This window comes from Schistocerca americana, chromosome 3 (assembly GCF_021461395.2).
Source record: "Schistocerca americana isolate TAMUIC-IGC-003095 chromosome 3, iqSchAmer2.1, whole genome shotgun sequence".
Classification (NCBI taxonomy): Eukaryota; Metazoa; Arthropoda; class Insecta; order Orthoptera; family Acrididae; genus Schistocerca; species Schistocerca americana.
In genome coordinates, this window is record NC_060121.1 from 531,164,760 (window position 1) to 531,172,205 (window position 7,446).

Genomic DNA, 7,446 nt, shown 5'->3' on the forward strand with positions numbered 1-7,446 from the left:
ATGTCCTAATGTCATTGCTGTGGTGTGCACCAGTTAGATGGGTAACCTCCTGTGATGAAAGTCCTTCCTGTTGTGATGTGACAATGCATATAGGACTTAAGTTTAAAATGACCCTTCATGACTGAACAGTGCACTTTAGCTTCTCTGAGCTGTTGACGATTAGAGAGACAGCATACTCTGCTAAGCAGCACTGAGACTGCAGGTTCATCTTTACCTTACAAAGCTTGCTGTTCATAGTAGTTTCCTTTAGTCAAAAGAGTATTGAAAAAGAAATATCCATGTTTAAAGCTTTCCCGGCGTACTGATTGTTCCATAAAAACACGGGAGAACTGCCGGATATCAGTAACTTCCTGCCACCACTTCCAACCTACCAAGTCCGCAATCGCCGAACATTGTATTTCCACAGACCATTCCATGAATTACGACGACACAAAAATTTTGGCCCATACATCAAACTTTTGGAGCTCGATTATCAATGAATCTGTGGAAATAAGATTGTCTGACAACGAGACTCTCATCAATCGAGATAGCGGTTATCAGCTGAACTCTGCTTGGAATCCTGTTATAGAGAAACTTCGTAGTCGACGTAGTTATCTGCATAAAGATGGAAATCGACCTGACACCGATACGCCAGGCTTTCACAGTGGAAGGCACGAGGCGCAGCGCACGGAGCCGTTATGAACGCGCACGCTGAGCAGCGCATGCACAATGTCACCTCAGAAGGCTTTAAATAGCGGAGCTCAGCGCGTACTCGCCAATACTAACTACAGTGGCATTCGCCTGAATATGGCCAGAAGACTCTGCGCCGAAATATCCTGGCAGGAAGTTACTGATATCCGGCAGTTCTCCCATGTTTTTATGGAGCAAGAAATATCCAATTTAAAAAAGTTAATCATGAGGGTGATAGAATTTTTTTAAGTACTTCCTTAAAATGCAACTGATGTATCTTCCATAAGGGAATCTGTGCACTCTTAGTTTACTCTTTTCTCATTAAGTAGCATTACTTGTACCTTTCACTAAAAATTACCTATCAAAGCTGTGACAAAAATGACAAACTTCATCTGTTTCCAAATAGATGTGGGCAAACTGCTCTTGTGCAGCCAGTTAGAGAGCTGTTCCATAACATAGGCAACAAATGCATGAGCCAAGTACCTGCAGGCACAGGGTGGACTATTGCCTTATGCAAGCCACAGAACATTGGGTGAATGTGGGGCAGTACGGCCTCCTAGCAAGTAGCCTGTACTGCCAGCCCAGAGGGCAAACTGTTGGAGCTCACACATGGCTGAGTTGAATTCAGTGATATACAGTATGTGTAAGCCTACTCACTAAACTTTTCAGTGCAACAAAGAACACTTGTATTACCAAAACTACATCAGTCTTACTGGGAAATATGAGGTTTTTAAGTTGAATTTCACAACAGCCACAGCACACATAACCCAGAGAAATGTACTCCCTCACTGACATTATTTAATGTACACACCAATGACCACTCTCACCCTCAGAACATAACATCTTTTCTGTACACTGATATCATGCTCTGGTAGTATAATTCAACGAATTTGATAATGGTGAGGGTGCCACTGAAGTCTCAAGGATACCACCACCACAATCTCATTCCACTTAAGCTGAACTGAAACTACACATCATGTTAAACTGACCCACACTACCATGCAGAGACTACACATAAAGTAATTTCGCCACCATCATGACATGGCAGGGGAAGGGGAAAATGGTGGTGATAGAGGTCTTGTGGTACAAGAGCAGTTTGACAGCTGAAGTCTTTGCACAAACACTTGCCTTGCAGAACATTTAACCTACAGTTAGTGAGTCTTAACAAGTTATGTTTGTTAGACTAAAAATTTGCCAAATACAGATGTTCAGAAACAACAGCACCTGACTAGAACACGAAACTCATTGCTTGTACAACTGAGGTGGCCACCTGTTCAGCATAAAGGAGTAGACTTACCCAACACTCAGGACTGAATATTTTCCTGTGCACAGGCTAGTTATTTTGCACAAGCTCTACTAACATACGTAGGTACCATTCTTAGATCATTCAATTTCAAGAATCACTGTGAGGCCATGAAACAGAAAAGTAAAATGACAACAACTTTGTAAATTTGTCAATTCCTCTTGGGGGGCAAGTCCCACAATCATGAAATTCTTCAGCTCTTGCACTGTGCTCTTCCATTAGTGAATATGCTTGCCACATTTGACCTTCTGTTGTCCATGGGAAGGAGATTGACACTATATTAAACAATACTTGTAGGAGTCTAATGGTTATCTTAAAGCCACACCCTTAAAAAACATTCTTACAGTGGGAACTGCTCCACAAATAACAAAATGAAAACTCTGTACTGATGTCGAAACTACTAGAGGCCCAAAAGGCAGAAGACATTTTTTGCAGATCACTTTAGTTAAGGAGGAGCTTTATGAAGAATACCAAAGAAGTTGCACAGTGACCAGAGAAAGTTTGTATGGACTAACAAAAGTCAACTCTGGGCAACATGAATAAGCAGATGATATCCACTGGGGCATTTCTTCTAGCACATCAGTAAAGCAGAGCAATGCAGAGAACTGTTGTAGAATTCTTGGGTGACCACCCGGGTTCCGTTGTAATTTCTCCAAGATAGTTCGGCAGACAGACTCATTGCCCACACATGGCCCTCAATGACTGCTGCTCCACTCTTGTCGGAATCATATACAGGCTGGTCCATTGATCGTGACTGGGCCAAATATCTCACGAAATAAGCGTCAAACAAAAAAACTACAAAGAACGAAACTTGTCTAGCTTTAAGGGGGAAACCAGATGGCGCTATGGTTGGCCCGCCAGATGGCGCTGCCATAGGTCAAACGGATATCAACTGCATTTTTTAAAAATAGGAACCCCCATTTTTTATTACATATTCATGTAGGATGTAAAGAAATATGGATGTTTTAGTTGGACCATTTTTTTTGCTTTGTGATAGATGCCGCTGTAATAGTCACAAACATATGGATCACAATTTTAGATGAACAGTTGGTAACAGGTAGGATTTTTAAATTAAAATACGGAACGTAGGTACGTTTGAACATTTTATTTTGGTTGTTCCAATGTGATACATGTAACTTTGTGAACTTATCATTTCCGATAACGAATGCTGTTACAGCGTGATTACCTGTAAATACCACATTAATGCAATTCCTTCAACTTTCCCCACAGAAAGAAATCCGGGGACGTCAGATCCGGTGAATGTGCGGGCCATGGTATGGTTCTTCGATGACCAATCCACCTGTCATGAAATATGCTATTCAATACTGCTTCAACCATACATGAGCTATGTGCCAGACATCCATCATGTTGGAAGTAAATCACCATTCTGTCATGCAATGAAACATCTCGTAATAACATTGGTAGATCATTACGTAGGAAATCAGCATACATTGCACAATTTAGATTGCCATTGATAAAATGTGGGCCAATAATCCTTCCTTCCACAATGCCACACCATGCATTAACCCACCAAGGTCGCTGATGTTCCACTTGTTGCAGCCATCGTGGATTTTCCGTTGCCCAATAGTGCATATTATGCCAGTTTACGTTACTGCTGTTGCTGAACGATGCTTCGTCACTAAATAGAACACATGCAAACAATCTGTCATCATCGAGTAATTTCTCCTGCCCAGTAGCAGAACTGTACACGATGTTCAAAGTCGTCGCCATGCAATTCCTGCAGCATAGAAATATGGTACGGGCGCAATTGATGTTGATGTAGCATTCTCAACACCAACGTTTTTGAGATTCCCGATTCTCGCGCAATTTGTCTGTTACTGATGTGCGGATTAGCCACGACAGCAGCTAAAACACCTACTTGGGCATCATCATTTGTTGCAGGTCGTGGTTGACGTTTCACATGTGGTTGAACACTTCCCGTTTCCTTAAATAACGTAACTATCCGGCGAACGGTCTGAACACTTGGATGATGTCGTCCAGGATACCGAGCAGCATACATAGCACACGCCCATTGGGCATTTTGATCACAATAGCCATAAATTAACACGATATCAACCTTTTCCACAATTGGTAAACGGTTCATTTTAACACGGGTAATGTATCACGAAGCAAATACCGTCCGCACTGGCGGAATGTTACGTGATACCACGTACTTATACATTTGTGACTATTACAGAGCCATCTATCACAAAGTGAAAAAAGTGGTCCAACTAAAACATTCATATTTCTTTATGTAATACACGAATATGTAATAAAAAATGGGGGTTCCTATTTTAAAAAATGCAGTTGATATCTAGTGGGCCAACCATAGCGCCATCTGGTTTCCCCCTTCAAGCTAGACAAGTTTCGTTCTTTGTAGTTTTTTCATTTGATGCTTATTCCTTGAGATATTTGGCCTGGTCACTATCAATGTATCACCCTGTATACCGGTACACTTGCAGTTACCCCCTTCCAGGCAGACTCTTCTCACCTATTAGGTTTTTCTACTCTCATAAATAAACAAAATTTTTCACTACATTTCATCTTATTTTAAATACATTTACCTGTTGGCATGTGGCACTCATTTGGAAATCTCAAGTTGTTGTTTAGGCCAAATTTTACTTAGAATTATTATTCAGGTTCTAATTTCAATTGTTCTGATCCCATCTGTGTAATTAGTTTTCATTAGGGCACTTACTCAAAAGTTACAGATAATTAAAGTTAGCACAATAGTTCACTACATGCATAAAACCAATGAGCTAATCAGCATAATTCCATACAGTGACCCAGACCATTTGGAAGTAAGCATTCCAACCTTCCTATTTTCATAACCAAAAATCATCTATCTTCCACAATAAATTTGAAGTCTTCAACCAGTAAAAATTTACATCACAGATTTCGTCAAAACCAATGTTAGATTCTGGACTATGATTACTTACTTTTGTTACCTTAAATTTTTATGTACCATATTACAGCATTAATTACCTCTCACTAATAATTTCATGTAAGTTACCATTATTTGCAACATGGCACCTGCTCAGGTAAACAAGGAAATCCACATTGTGAAAGAAAAATACTGTCCATGTATTTTTCTAAACTAAAAGGCAATTTTTTTTTTGTAGCCCAAAATTTTGTTTATCTAGTAGTTCATCAGAAACGGTAAATTCCACCCTAGCCACTTTTTAAAGTGTTCGGTAGAGTTCAAAATAACAGTTTGTTCCTACACCATTCCTTATAAGGCCATCTGAAAACGAAGTAGTTCACAGTTTGATGGCTAACAAGTAATACCAAACATGCTCTCATGTTTCTATTATATACAGGGTTATTACAAATGATTGAAGCGATTTCACAGCTCTACAATAACTTTATTATTTGAGATATTTTCAAAATGCTTTGCACACACATACAAAAACTCAAAAAGGTTTTTTAGGCATTCACAAATGTTCGATATGTGCCTCTTTAGTGATTCGGCAAACATCAAGTCGATAATCAAGTTCCTTCCACACTCGGCGCAGCATGTCCCCATCAATGAGTTCGAAACGGTAAGGCATCTGCTTTAGCCTTTTCCGTAAGATTTTCCAAACCGTCGGCTGTGGTACGTCTAGCTCCCTGCTTGCTTTATTCGTCGACTTCCGCGGGCTAAGCGTGAAACTTGCCCGCACGCGTTCAACCGTTTCTTCGCTCACTGCAGGCCGACCCGTTGATTTCCCCTTACAGAGGGATCCAGAAGCTTTAAACTGCGCATACCATCGCCGAATTCCCAGATTTTCCGGTTAAAAGTACACTTTCTCCCAGATGAAATCGCACTTTTTCCTTGTTATTAAGTGACAGTATATTTTCCCTTGCAACTGTAAAACTTATCAATCCTTTGAATGGTTATGTTTTTATACAAGAGCGTAGAATTTCCAGGGACTTTAGAAAACGAAACTCAGGGAAGAAAACTCCTTTTGGAAAGATTTTTGATGTGCAGCAACATGTACGCCGCATATTTTCATATTAAGAAAGTATAAATTCGAATAGCACCAAACACCGCATGTTACTTTCCGACACATTGTAGTCGAGACTGCGATGCACTTTTGTAAGCCAGTCATAGCCCATGTCACATGATCCCGCCAGCCGATGACAGCAGATATTCAGACCACAGGACACGTGATGTAGTCAGCTAATAGCAACATCACTGTTAAGTAAGGCGGATAGACAAACAGGAAAAGTTAATGTTTTAAATTAATATACATAGTGTTGCTACAAGAAAAGCAGAGCTTTCACATATAATATTGGTCTCTAAAGTTAATAAGCTACAAGAGAAGTTAAGCTTTCACATATAATTTTGATGTATTTTGCGTGTGATACACGTTAAGATGTATTACATAAATGTGCCAGTAAAATTTTTAGCTGAGTCCAGTGACTTGTATTCAAAGTTTTCCACAAATAAATTAGCTAACGCAGAGGAGAGAGAGCTTCCCATAGCACTACATCAATTTGCTCATAATAACGACATGAATGTCTGATCTTCTGGGCTCGAAATACTTCTAAATGGCTCTTCATCAAACGCTCTGATTTACGAAATTTGTCGTACATTCTCGCACATAGTTCAACTTGCGTGAAAGGAAATTTACTTTGAAAGTAACACTTTTCAAACCACCATTCGCAATATTTTCCCGCGACCTGTTAGAAATGGGTTCGTTTCAGTAGTTGCCAGAGTGTGCCAGATAACAGGCGCTACCACGCTTTGGCAGCTGCTATGCTGCAGGAAGCCCGTATGTTCGTACGTGTAAAACATTAAAAGATCTTACATATGTCATAAAAGAAAAGACACCAGGAGCTATTCCAAGAGCATTGAAATTTCGTGAACCATACTAAAATGGCACATTTAAAGAGCATACTTAAAGAGCACATTCGTATGTCCAGATTCCCAATGAAGTAGGCCTCAACCTGATATTAAGCTTTTTCAGTGTGGGTTTCGGGATGTAAATTTTCTTGGAGTAGCGGTACAATATTAACTCATTTTTTATTCTTTATTATGGCACAATGCCATACGTGCTAGAGGATGAAAACATGCACTTGAAATGAAGTGAGCTGTTGAAATTAGCCAATAGTGTGGAACTAAACACTTTGTTTCAAACACATTGACTACCTCAGCGTAAAAGATTAATAAAAATCAAATTTCTCTAACAAACCGACAAAAATAACTTCATTGTTCTAAAAGGCAATTAATGCATGGCTGTCAGAAAAGTGGAAATAAAATAAAATCTGAAACTAATAATGTATATTAGCCTTCCGTAATTATGTGAATGTATTTTAATTCACTTGATAGCTCCCAGCCACAGAAATCCATTTTGTTTTCATTTGACGTGAGAGCAGTAAACGAAGAGGAAACAGCAAAATCACTAAATGTAAACACGGGTCACGTGGAGACTACACACTTACCCACTATAACTCAGACTGATGTGCGCATCAGCCTCGGATCTATGATA